Consider the following 14,151-nt stretch of genomic DNA (forward strand, 5'->3'; position numbering starts at 1 on the left):
ACTAAGCTTATTAAAACCAGCTTATTATACCAGAAAAATAAAAGAATAAAATATAAATAATATAAAATTTAAATTTATTTTAGAGCAAATTTTAAAAATTGAATTAAAATTAGCTTTTAGAGTAAATAAAATAAAATTTATTTTTAGGAAAATTAAAAAGTGAAAATTAATTATAAAAAAATTATAAAGAGATTAAAATTCACAGAAATTTATTCTATAATAATTTTTCTCTAGTTTTGTTCGTAATCTTTTATTTTTTACAAAGTTTTAATCATTAGCAATATTAATTAATTCTTTCAAGTTCATATGATCGCTCGGGAATAGGCTTTCGCAAAATATTATATAAAAAAATCGAGATATCTTTCGCAATATTAGTTAGAGCATAAAAATTAAGAATAAAAGTTAAAAACAATAGTTAAGAATTTCTTTTATATTTCGTAGCATGCTACACAGTACTCTAATTAAAAAGTCGCATTTATATTACATATAAATAATTATGATTTTTGAAAAACGCGCAGATCTATTTTATAATAATTAATCTATTATAAATTTGATAAGGGATGCATAAGAGGTGACTAATTTTGTGACAGTTATATTGCGATTTGATGTCTTTTTTGTTATCCTATATTCTCCCTAAACCGTTTTGATATTTTTACTAGTTCTCGAGATATCTTGTCTGATAGTTTTCAAATTGATACCCTGTATACGCAAATTACTTTAATATTATGAAAAATCACAATTATTTTTTTTACTGTCTCTTTTAAAGTGTAATAATATTAGAAATTTAATAGTATAAATTTTTTTTATTGATTAAACTAATAAATTCATAGAAATAATTTACAAAAAAATAAATATAAGACTCCAATAACAGAAAAGAGTTAAAATTGAATCGTTTCTCTAATGTAACATACTTTTATCGCTGATATTTTCATATTACCGCAAAGATGGTTAAAGAAATGTCTTAAAAGTCACGGGATGAAGATAAGCTTTCATACATATATTCTCTCATCGGACTAAGGCAAAGAAAAGCGATGACAAGCCATCGCTTTGATAATTTGTCGAGCGAAGCAAAGGGCCGAGATACAGTAACTTTTCCAATAAATGAGCTTTGGGATCTTTCGACTATGGCGATATCGAACTGGGGACGACCGGCAAAAAGAGAGTTTTCGTGACAGAAGAATACAGCGCGATGACGAGCTCCGCTTACGAACGCTTGGCGAACTCACCGTTCGACGTAGAAATAGATCGGCGTCGGCGCCTCGGTTCGGTCGACATGTGTTGTCGTGCCTTTGATCGTTTCACGCAAGATCGGTCCCTGATACCGACACACGTATCAAACGTGCTGGCTGCTTGCGACATGCATATATGACAGGCTGGCCGTGGAATCCGGTCAGATACTATAAACGCGACATCATAAGCAGATGCATTCTGTTCTCCAAAAATTTGTCAATAGAGGATTTTGGGAGAAAGATGTGTATGTGTTTCAAAGACGCAATTTGTTTGATTGATTTGTACCTAAGAAAGAAGAATAAATTTAGTCTTGATGTCAAGATTGAGAATTATCGATCTTGACATGCAACAAGAAAAAAAACAAGTTCTACAATTTATAGAATAAAATTAATCAGAAATAAATAAAATAAATCAATTACATTATATTTTTTAAAAATTTAATGTCATAATTATTTATATTCAAATGTCATTGATAAAATGTATCTATTAAAGTTACTTTGCGAGCAAATCAAAATCTCGATCAGTAATTATAAGTTCTAATTAACAATTATCTGTTTATTAATTACTATAATTATCTTAACAACTACTATGCACTGTCATTTTCAAACAAGACTTTATTAAAAATTAACGCGCATAAAAGAATCATTATATATGAAAATTTGTGTACAAATAAATACAGATTAATAATATCAAGAATAATATTAAAATTAATATTAAAATATTCGGGAAAGAAATCTTAATTTTATAAAATTTTTAATTTTTTGGAGAGTCTTTTCGGTTGGTTCTCGTTAACCTTTTTTGAAGAATATATCACGCAACAGTGATATATTATTTTAGTTTATTATTTTAACGAGTTTTCCAAACAATCATTTAATTAAAAACAACTAATTATTAGCAGTAGCGAATACTGTTCATGATAAGAGAGATAAATATTCCAAGCGCGCTACGCATAAATGACTGCCTCAAATTAATTGCATCATAATTATTAAATAATATGTTACTTTATGATCATGCAATTTATATCACATATTACAAAGAACTATTATTATTATTTATTAATTATATTAAATTTCCTTTTTTTCTCGTCTTTTTCTTTTATGCTTTTTTTTAGTATACCTTAAAATATTATTGTTTAACGTTAAATTCCAAAATTTAATTTCTAAAAAATAATACTATTGACAAAGATATTGTACTTTCTAATAATATTACAATCAATTATGTGTTTCTCAATTATATTAATTTATTAATCTCTTATAACTAATGTATTTATCAATTGAATATCCTCGTTGTTATACCTAATATATTTAATTAAAGGACTCAATTAGCATAATTTTCATCATTATGATAAGTCGTGTAATGCGCGATGCGCCTCAAAATATCTGGAGATACATAATAATTAATTTTTTTAATTGTGTTTTTTTAAATGTTGAGAAAATTGAAAATGAATGGAATATTAATCATGACGTATTATTTTCAGAATGTTGTAAAAACGAAAATTTTTTAGACTACTTTGAATTTACATAGCTGCGTATTCCACTAAAATGATATTTCTCTTAGACAATTTAATAAATCGTGAAAGGATTAAGCTAAGATAAGTCAAGCAGAAAGCAGCGCGTGACGCGATTAAACAAGATGAAAAATTATTTACTAAAGTAACGTTAATGTTACACCATTCGGAAACAAGGAAACTGCGCCCAAGGGAGTCCGCAAGATATTAAATCGTGCCGTTGCGACTGTTCTGTCGTAGAGAAAAAGGCATTGTCCCTCGTCAGGCCAAAAAATAGTTACCAATTTTTCCTTTCGCCCGGGTGAAAGAGCAGGTAGATTTACGGGGGAAAGGATTGGGCTTTATCTGACAGTCTAGAAATTTACGAGTGTTACGATACATCTTTCCACTTCGCGCGCTCGTCCTTTAGGGGCGGCCAAGAGGGTTTGAATAACGACACAGGTAACCCTCTTTGGATGGTCTTTGCAACGTTCTTTTCTCTTTCTCGTTTAGCTATCTCTTCGTCGAAACTGTCACTCGTGCTCGAAAAATCGCGGCCTTTTGATAGTATACAGTTTCCACCGTCCAATTTCATTCAAATAGCGCTCATGCTTCACTAAATTTTTTGTCATGAAATTTGAAGGAGACGTGTATAATTATCTCTTTCTCTCTCTCTCTCTCTCTCTTTTTCTCTTTCGATTAATAGTATAGTTTAGCATGTTAGGCATCTATTAATAGCTGACATTTTATCGATCTTTCGTTTCACTTGATGTATAGAATGTTTCGCGATATATGCAATTTTATTTACAAATTTTTATGCAATTTTTTTGAGTAAAAAAAATGAACCAATTGCTTCTGTTTTAATTAATGAACTCTGATTCAGTACATGTTATTAGCAATCCAAGGAGAAAAAAATATTTCTTTTATTTGCAATTAATCCATTTCCTTAGATAATCATGCGAAAGATATCCTTCTCCTCGTGTGCTCGATTCCTTGTCATCGACAAACGCATTTATCGTCTGTCAAAGATAAGATATTAAGAGCGCATCGGAGGGGGATCTCTTATTGTATTATGGAACGGATGTTGATTGATGATGTAATGAAAAGGGCGGCCACGTGTGCGCAGAATACGTGGTTCACGTGGAAACTTGTGTCAATCTGTCGTGAAAACGCGGCGTATCCAGAAAACACAGCGGACGAAAATGAAAGCTGCACCGTCTCGTATTTTCCGCTTGATTTAACGCAAAAAAAATGTTGATACGAGACTGAGAGATATTGATCGCTAAACGCGACATTACTTTTGAGGGTTGCCATCGACTAACATTAATCCTATCACCTCTCGGCTAATGATTTATCCGAAACAAGACAGCGAGTGATCGACGATCATTACGAGACGTTTTCTTTTAACGATATTAGTCACGCGATAAGAAAAATAATCTTTCTGCATTTTAATACCATATTCTCACGATATTTGATAATAGTTTATTTAATGAGAAATAATATCAAAAATATAATTAAAATGTATGTAATGAGTTTTCGGATATGTAAATTACAATATACCATTGAGATCGCGAATCGTATCAAACAAATTCTTACATTGCTTATTATGTCCATTTTTGCATTCTTTGAGATGAAAATATGATGTTTAATTATTAGTAGAAAATTCGTTTTTATTAATGATTTTTTTACTCTTAACTTAAAACTCAAATATTAAAAGATTATTTTTCGTTTAACAAAGAAAACGAATAAATAAGGGTTAAATGTGAATGATTTATATTTTCAGATTTACTCTTATATTTTTTATGATTATTACAATTCGATAATCATTTGATTCTCGTCACTGTTAAACGAGCTCATTTATTAATCAAATAAATTCAATTATTGTGACAAGTGTGACAAAGTCTCTGAAGGGAATAACAAGCACCGTAGCTGCGCTTTAATACATCGCATCAAATCAATTCGTAACTTCATGCATATTTATTGCCGATATATCACGATCTATGTGATATTAATGACATTACAAAATCACTGATAAAATATCGAAAGTTGTCGATGATAGAGAAACATATGTATGTATATCAATAATTAAAAAGATACATTTCTGCATTTCAGTTTTCATTTTGTTTCAAGATCTCTTAGAAACGAATTCATACAATTCTGATCTGACATGCGGTATATTTTGCGATTACGTTCCAAGCCAGGAATGCGACGAAAGAGTAAAATTAAAACAATTCTCGCGTTTTAGCGAATTTTCGGATAAACGCGCGCGCGCTTCGTTCGAGAAACACGACTGGCTGACGCGATGCAATTCCGGGTGCAATTTCGTTTCCTCCTTTGTTTAATGCGCCGCGTATACACACGGCGACGCTTTGTCGCGTCGTTAAGGGTAACCCGGATGGAGCGAGATTACACTATCGCCCTGCTCGCAGCGCACCAAGCACATGCCATTTCGGCTTTTCGTCACGTGCGCGCACAGAAGCCTCAGTATATTATAGTGCCCTCTCTTCCCTTCCCCCTCTCTCTCTCTCTCTCGATAATGAATACTGCAAGACTGGAGAACAAAGCGCGATATAAAAAAAATCACAAGCACGTACAAGCGGCGAAATGTGTCCTTTACCTTTTTTTTTGCAGAGCGGTACATGGTATATAATCGACATTCTTTTCTTCTCTTTCTCTCTCTCTCTCTCTCTTTCTCTGTATAATTTTTTTCTTCGTCGGAAATGACGACCGATAGCAAGTATCCGCGGACGCATCATAGTCATTGTCACCGCTTTTTTTCTCGAATTGCGCTTTCCGGAGCTTGTATCAGCCGGAGGCGCATTGATGCGTGCTTCGCATCGAGTCAAAAGAATACGACTAAATGAAAGAAAAACTGCCTGACGAGAGTGCGATTTTGCGCCAAGAAAAATTGCTGAGCACATACTTTAGTGTGGAATATATAATATATATCTTTCTCTTTTCAAGCTATAATTTTTTAAAGTTATTATAAAACTAGCTAAAAAATTTGCGTTTTAAAAATCAATACTCTATCGACTTTCCATCATCTTCTATACTATTTTCAAGAATAATCAACTTTCGCACAGTATCATGCTCTCGATATAAGATCCAGTGTATTCAGTTTATTTTAAACATCCCTCTTGTCAGTTGAGTGCGATGATTAAGTGACGCGCTAAATGATACGCACGGGAGCTGGCTATCTACTTGTATGTATAAGATAACATTAGAAGCATCTCTCAATATGCTGACGTAAAAATATAATAATTATGAATTATAATGATATCAATCAGAAACATCTTAATGTTTCACAAACTAAAATAGATAATATATTGCAATTTTTATTTTAATATATTTATTTGTATATGAAAGAAAATGAAAAATCAATAAAACATAAAAACAAGCTTGTTCGATATTCATAAAAGTAAAGTGTTTTTTTTTTTTATAGAGATCTGAACATTTGTGAAGGAAATTTGAATATTTTGCATTTATATAATGCTCTGAAGTATTATAATAATATTTACAAATATAATTTTTTAAATAAAAAAGATAAAAATATTAATTGTATTACTAAAGAAAATTTTTTAAAAGTTCTGTATAGTTTTTGCATAAAGTCCAGTTTTTCCTTCACAAGGGCGGAGATTGTCACACAATTTTCTCTTGTCAGAATCAGCTTTGACATTCTCCTTAAATTCATGCTCAATTTCGTCTATTTACATCAGAATAAAAATTATAATAAAAATGCACCGCGATAGTTATCAGCGTCTCGAGATCTCAGTTTTTACGATATTGCTTAAATTATCAAAGACTATCTTACATGCATATTAAAATATTTCTAAACTATTTTACATCGCTCGATTATGCACGATACGCGCAAACGATAGATCCGCTTTAATGACTTTCTCGCTTACTCTGCTTTTGTCAAAACGCCGCAATTCTGTCAGCAGCGGGTGCCTCGTTGCGAGTTTATTACGTTCCACGGATCTCCGTAGGGAAGCCGAAAGGCCCCCGAAGATGATCGCCTCAAGTCTCGTACCGTGTTAATCTACGCGTTACCCTTAATATAACACAGCGAGCGAGATTACGGCTATTCGAGCGGTCATTACAGTTTAGCGAGATTTTTGCGTTGTAAAGCGTTACAATAACGCGAGAAAAGCGCGCCGTTCTTTTTGATTAACTTTTTCAACGGCAAATTAGCTCGCAAATTGATTCCTTAAATAGGTTGCGCTGCAAATAAGCATAAAAAGATGAGTTTTAAATCGTGTCGCTATACGTAACTAAGCACGACGCTCATCTTTTATTTGCAAAATGCGTGATTTAATTCGCTAAATTTCTTTTAGATACTCTATTTTAAATGGCTTTGTCTTGATTTCAATCAAATTAAATAGCTTATTTCAAAACTGCCTCAAATCCATACTCACGAGACATTGAGATTATTTAATACTATGAACTTTTCGTAACTTTGTATAATACACGAATCCCAATTTTAAAGATATAGATTTAATAAGATTTTTGGAAACATATTTTCTTATTGTTGCAAAAAAAGAATTGATGGTGAATTTTTCTATTTTATATTCTTAAAATATGATACATTAAATAAACTATCGATTTGATAGACGTATATGATAAAAATATTTTCTTTTTAATTATTTTATTTAAACGAGGCTCTTTTAAATGAATATACTTTATCACGTTGCTCGACGTCTCTTGGAAATTTTTCTAGTCCACGGAGAAGATTCGTTTATATCTTGCGCGCTTACTACTTTTGCCTTAGTGCTAAGCACGTTCTTTAAATGACAAACGAGAGTTGTTAATCAATTTTCAGCGGTATTTTCAGAACCAAGTATTACGCAACGATATTATTTCGCACCCCCTATAATTAAACCGAGAATGTTCTGAGTGAAATATCAGCAGAAATACCCCATCGACTTTAATTTTAATGATAGATTTTCTGATTAATCCAGCTCTTTTTAACTGAAAAGTGGTATCATTAATTTTCACGATATCATTAATTTTCGAGTTATGTTAAGTTTAAGTAATTGTTAAAGTAGAAGTTTGCACAAATTTTGCAACTAGAGAATAGTCAAGTAATAAAATCCTATTATTTATTTAAAGTCAAAGGCACACACTTTTTTCTTCCAGAGTTTTAACTTAAAGTTTTTTTAGTTTTAAATCAACTTTAGTTATCAATATTTAATTCGATTATTACAAAGTTGGTCTCCCCTCACATTTAAAGAAAATTTAACTTCGTCACGAAATTTATTGGAAAGAAACTTCTTTATACATATATTAATAAAATAATAAATTTCCAGCAAATTTTAAGCAGATATAATATTTCAGGGAAAGATAATTATTATGCAAAGCGCTATATGCAAAACATATAATAATTGCACAACATATGGCATTACATTGAGAAAATTAATTTAAATTAAATTAAAATAAATTGTCACACCGTTTGAAAGTTTCTATTGGTTCGAAAATTGAGCCTTCGTGACTCAACATTTCATGTGTGGCTTGGGGAATATAAATGAAGCTCTGGAATTTTTGGGGTGAAGCTCTTGTCAGCGTTCCGATTATTGAGAAGGGCGGAGCCCTGTTTGTGAGGTGCCTCATCACGGTCTTATTACGTCGCTGAAATGTTTGTCTTTGGTCTCGAGAGACGGGAAACAGTTCGGCGGCTCGACAATCCTCAGTAGCAAGAACTCGTAGCACGAAATCGCGTCGGAATTTGCCAACAACGGTTGCAAGTCTGTTTGCGAGTTCGACCGAAGCCTAACGTTCCCTCTTTTCCTTCTTCTCTCCGCGCGACGGTGAGGATTCGCGGCGCTGCCGAGGTAGACAGCCCCTTTCTCGAAGCCCTCCATCGCCGATTCAAAGATATAGACGCGGCGAAACCAGGTCAGGGGTCCTCGACGAGGCCTCCTCACAGGCATAAATGAGCCTTTCCTCTCGATGCCCGAACTTGGGCGGCCCACCTTCTACGCTAAAGAAGGTACGGGCGGCGCCTTGTCAAAGCTTTAATCGAGAGGGTGAACCTGCGCGTCGCATGATGACGCTTTGAAAAATACGAGGTCAAACTTCAAAATAAAAACTTTAGAAGCACCTCATCGAAAGATATTGATTATGCGATAAAAGTAACTTGATGTACTTGTGAAGTATTACATTGTGATGGAAGTTTCAAACATTCGAATAATAGTAGTCTAAGTAGAATATATATATATATATATATATATATATATATATATATATATATATATAAATAATAATTATATTGAAAAATAATTATTGTCAATATTTGTTTAATATTAATTTTTGAATTAACATTTTGCGTATTTTCAAGTTTTATTTTTTATTTATTTATCGCGTAATAGTTTCTTGAATAATTGGAAATTGATATAACAAAATATTTAAAAATATAAACTTATAATTTAATATTTAGAAATACAATATATCCTGTATATCAAATGTAATTCAAATTTAAAAATTAAAATTTTTTTGTCTATTCGCGTTTCTTTCAAGAGCTTGCGAGCTTGCCGCGGTGATCACGACGAAAGGCAAAATGCTTAATTATAACTCACGAGACAGGAGTAATTAAGCGAAAAAACGGTCAAAGGATAAAAATAATTTGCCGATCGGCCTTTGCAGCGCTGTTATGTTTCAATTTTATGACCGTCTCTTCAGAGGGTTTAGCAGCTGGCCGGTGCTCGAGTGCTCAAAAAAGAGCGTTAGGCAAAGCCCCATATAAAGGGTCGAGTGGCTCTCGACTATACCTGAAGGCTTCTTAAACGCTCGATAACTATTTTCCGCGGTCTAGCGATTGTTAAAAGTGCGCTCGAGACGTATTTTCTGCAGAAATGCAACCGCAACTCGGGCATTTAACGATTTTATAGCTCTCGCTTGGCGCCAATTGTATATAGGAGGATAAAAGAATGAAAGAATTAAAAGAAAGAGTATGAGAAAAAAAAAACAAGGGAGACCAAAAAGAAAAATAAATTAAAAAATAATGTAGCAATGAGAGAGAGAGAAAGAGAATACACCCACGCAAACATGCATATATATATACACACACACACAGAATCTTTCTGTAACTGAAAACACCGGCGCGCGTAGAAAATAACGTTGAAATAAATAAAACATACAAAGAAAGATGCACACGAGAATACATACATATATAATAACAATTTTCATAAAATATCTCGCAAAGTTGACATGGGGGCGTCTATTTCCGTCCGCGGTGCATGGGACTTCATTTCATCGTGGCTGTCGCGCGCGACAGTTACCTTATTATTTATTGCATCATAAAAGGTCGTAAGTATATGCGACGACAAACCCGATGCCTTCCACCTCGGGTGGAAGATTTTACTTTTACATGTGCGGGCGTTCTTCGCCCATCTTCGCTATACTCACTATACCTCTGAGAAGAAAATTTTTTTTTTCAAATTTGCATAATTACTTCGTATATTGTCGCTTTATATTCTATTGCCTCTATTTCTACATTTTAAATTAATTTTCAAAAAAATAATAATTTGTTATATATTTGTTATATTAAATAGAGTATTAGAAAAGATCTCTTTCCCTTGCTTTCTCTATTACATATTCATGTAGCTTCTGTTCTTGATCCATCAATTTAAAGTAAAAAAAAAAAAGAAGAATGTTATTATATGTATATGTATGGCTAGTTTTATATTTCTTTGTATTTATCGATTTTGAATATTTGCACCGTATAAGGTTCGTTGTGCAAGAAACGCGATTATGTAAATTGTATTCAGCATACATAAGACTGCGGCGTATAACAATAATAGCGAATCATTTTCCGATTCAATTCGCAAACGATCGTCACGGCAGCTCGCAGTTCGTCGCTTCCGGCGAACTTCAATTGTTCATTCAATTATAAAAATTTTTGTTGCAATCTTCCACATGTGCGCTCAATGCACTTAAAACGAAATATTTATCCACGTTATCGCGATCGATAAACGTCGCACTTTTTATAGAAACAACATAGGCGATATACTAAATGAAATTATAATGTATTACATATTTATCTGGTCATTTTTATTTATTAAAAAATATTTTTGATTAGAAATAAAATTATTAGTTTGTTGTATTGTTTATATTTAAATATTTTGATTGTTTTACAAGCGCGTGGGTATCAATCTATATAGAGAGATACTATGTTTCTTTTTTAATAAAAAAATTAATTTTTTACATGTATAAATATTCACAAATTAATGATTAAAATCGTGATATCAAAGAAAAAGCATAAACGTAAAAAATATTTAATATCGAAAGCGTAACATCAATTGTAACGATGCTCACTTCTGTATTAAACAAAATTTCGAGAGATGTCCAGAATATTCAATTGTGACATATTTCGAAATTCCGCAGAGATAAATTCCTGGCAGCTACACGCGCATGAAAGTTTCACAATCTAAAATTTCTATTGCTTCGTTGATGAAAAATTACCTATGGAGAGTGTATGAGAATTTTTTTAATAAACCTGTTGTAACTGACAGAAAAAATGTAGCACAACTATATTATTATAAGTCTTCAATAAATCATCAATAGTCGTTATATCATCAACAGATTTTTTTAACAAGTAATTAATATTTAAAGAATAATTTGAAATTATTCTTGTCTAATTTTGTATTTCACATAAAATAATAAAAAGACAGTAATCTGTTGGGCGTCAAGTTACTTAATAAATAATGGAATATTCTTAATTAAAATGTTTTATAAAAAGATTAATTGATCAGAAATATATGTTCGATAGAATGTTTTACGCTCGAGATGAAGAAAGATAATTTTGTACTCATTCATTCGAAGAACATGTATACGAGTCAAAGATCTCGACGAAATGCATTTCCGCTAGATTCGCTTCCAACAAGTGGTTCGAGCCATTAGTGTCTCTAAAAGCTTGCGAATATCGATATCAATAATTCATATTTCACTTTCCGTAGAGAAGTGAACGGCTTAGAATTTCCATTATTGTTCCTTGAAATTGTATCAATCATTTATAGATATTGACAATTTATACATTTATTTTGAAGTTTAAAAAACAAATATCTCTCTAATTGATAAGATTTACATTAAACTTTTAAATGTTTGAGAAAAAACGATTCACACTGGCTTAATTAGATTCGATTGAAGAAAAAGATTTCCTTAGATTTATTTTTGCCAGCATTATTTAATTCTCTTAAATTTGAATAATCCGAAAGTATGTATTTCTGTTCTCGACATTGAGCAAACTTTTTCTTTGAGTTTTCTTCTTACAACATCCGTGTGATTAAAAGAATAAAAACGATTCTCTCGGGCATTTTGTACAGTAATCTTGAAATATATTAGAGGATTCGTCTTTGAAAAATTCCACATTGTCACAGCGAAGAAAGAACATTATGAAAAAGAAGAGAAGCGTACTAACACACGATATATCGCTGATTAAAAAGAGAGAAGGAAGAGACAGGAAAAAAAATCATTTTTTTAAATGTCGCAAAAAATGGACGCCGGGGGTCATCCTAATAATTCTAAAAACGCAGGCTTTGACAGGAAGATATCGATCGATGCGAAACTCGTTCTCGAGTTTAATTATTTTCGCGCGCACGCGAGTCCCGCAACTTCCTTGTTCGTTTGCGGGCGCGCGATGTCAATAGCGGGCGCCGTCAACCTTCGTGGTTGAAAGCTATTAATTTTAAAGCCACGTCGGAATGCTTATCGGCCAAGGAGAAAGAGAGTTGGACAAGTATGAAACGAGCGGGCCGGCAGAGGTATTCACGCTTGCGATATGAACGAACGGTCCTGTTTTAGAAACGGTTACACAACCATCGGTGAAAACAAAATAACGATCCTTTCATAATATTTTACACACATATATTAATGATACATGTGGTATCTCTTATAATCTTTTCACATTGTTCCTGCTGGGTTTTTTTAGATTATTATACATGTTCAGATCAAACTAGAAATTTTTAACAATTTCTTTCTTTTAAGAGTTTGACATTTATTATTTCTTTTTTTCAAAGAATAATAATTGTAGATAAAAATTTTCAATTTTATTACTTTAAGTCTCTTGATGATGGAAAGCATTAACGTGAACGGTCTTGATCTTTCATAAGTGATGTCGATTGAATACGATAAGTCTTGTTTGAAATGTTGCACGTTGCTTTCACACTCGATAAAATTATTACAAAGAATAAAATGCAATGTGAGATAGTGTCTATCCATTAAGCCTGATGAAAACGGTACAGTCAATTTTCTAAATTGAAATTTCGAAGCACGCTCGAAAGCTTTCGTCGCATATCCTAATGCACGTCCTACTCCCATCTCGTTACAGTCCGTCGCACCTTGCTTCCTGACCAACGATGCGTAGTCTTCTCGTGAACACATAGCACGTGGCATTTTCTCCATAATTCCAATTGAAATCAAAAATTCGAGTGAATCGATGTCAATTTCCGTTAGACGCACACGTGGGATTCAATCTCGGAAACGCAAACACCCCGTTTTATGATTCGTGTGTTTCGCTATATGAAAGATCTCTGGACAGTTCTTTACTATTTACCGAGTAAATATCGCAAAAGCGATCAACGGGTACTCGATTACTCGTCTGCGTACGAACAAAATATAACAAACTACGAGATTGCGAATTTGACAATGATAGTCTTCTTGAAAATTAAATTTCGAGGTGACGTTATTATTATATTTTTCACGATGTGTAAAAAAAAAACAAATATGTAAAGAAATCGAATAGTTAGCCTTATATTGCAAATAATACGACAAAGTTTTATAAGAAATATTTATCAATTGTTTTCAAAAATAAGAATTTACTTAGAAGATATTAATTTTGCAACTTATACATTGCTTTAAAGAAATATTCCAAATTTCTAGCTCATAAATTCGTAAACTTTGTAATTTATTTACATTGACAATATAAATTCTTTTAAATATAAAATTATTGATTTTTAATTTTTTAAATATATCTAAAAAGCTCAACTAATTAAAATAAAAACTTTGGATTATTAAATATTTTTACGCTATAATTCAGAATTTTTAGATTTTAAAATGTAGATGGTGCACACATACACACACAATTTCTATATATTTAATTATCTTGAAACTTACTTTTAAATTCAAAACGTTCCGTCGACGAGCCTGATTCTGTAACAAAAAAGAAAACAACAAATTAATAAAGATATTAAAAAAGTTATTAAAAATTATCATTATATCTATTTGAGAGACATTTATTTCATTTAGCCATCATTTCATTATTCAATCATTAGAACAAAGTTAACGTCTTTTTCTTATCATATCTATTTAGAAATTGTTTTTTAAAACTATTTTTTTTTATCATAAGAAAACGTAAAGAAGACATAATCATCATAATATTAAACATAAAAACAAGAAAAAAGAAAAGGATGTTGTATGAGATCTAAATTACGTAATAGAATAAT

At 31.9% G+C, this 14,151-nt stretch overlaps 1 protein-coding gene across 4 annotated transcripts in view; it reads right to left on the reverse strand.

The window, feature by feature from the left end:
• The window catches only part of LOC126853721 (GTP-binding protein Di-Ras2), an 86,790-nt gene that overhangs the window by 35,875 nt on the left and 36,764 nt on the right, over positions 1-14,151 (reverse strand). For all 4 annotated transcript variants that reach the window (XM_050599742.1, XM_050599741.1, XM_050599743.1 and 1 more), the window contains exon 2: positions 13,823-13,858. The gene's annotated coding sequence lies outside the window, so the exon portion shown is untranslated. The remainder of the gene's footprint in view (positions 1-13,822; positions 13,859-14,151) is intronic.

This window comes from Cataglyphis hispanica, chromosome 12, assembly GCF_021464435.1.
Source record: "Cataglyphis hispanica isolate Lineage 1 chromosome 12, ULB_Chis1_1.0, whole genome shotgun sequence".
Lineage (NCBI taxonomy): Eukaryota > Metazoa > Arthropoda > Insecta > Hymenoptera > Formicidae > Cataglyphis > Cataglyphis hispanica.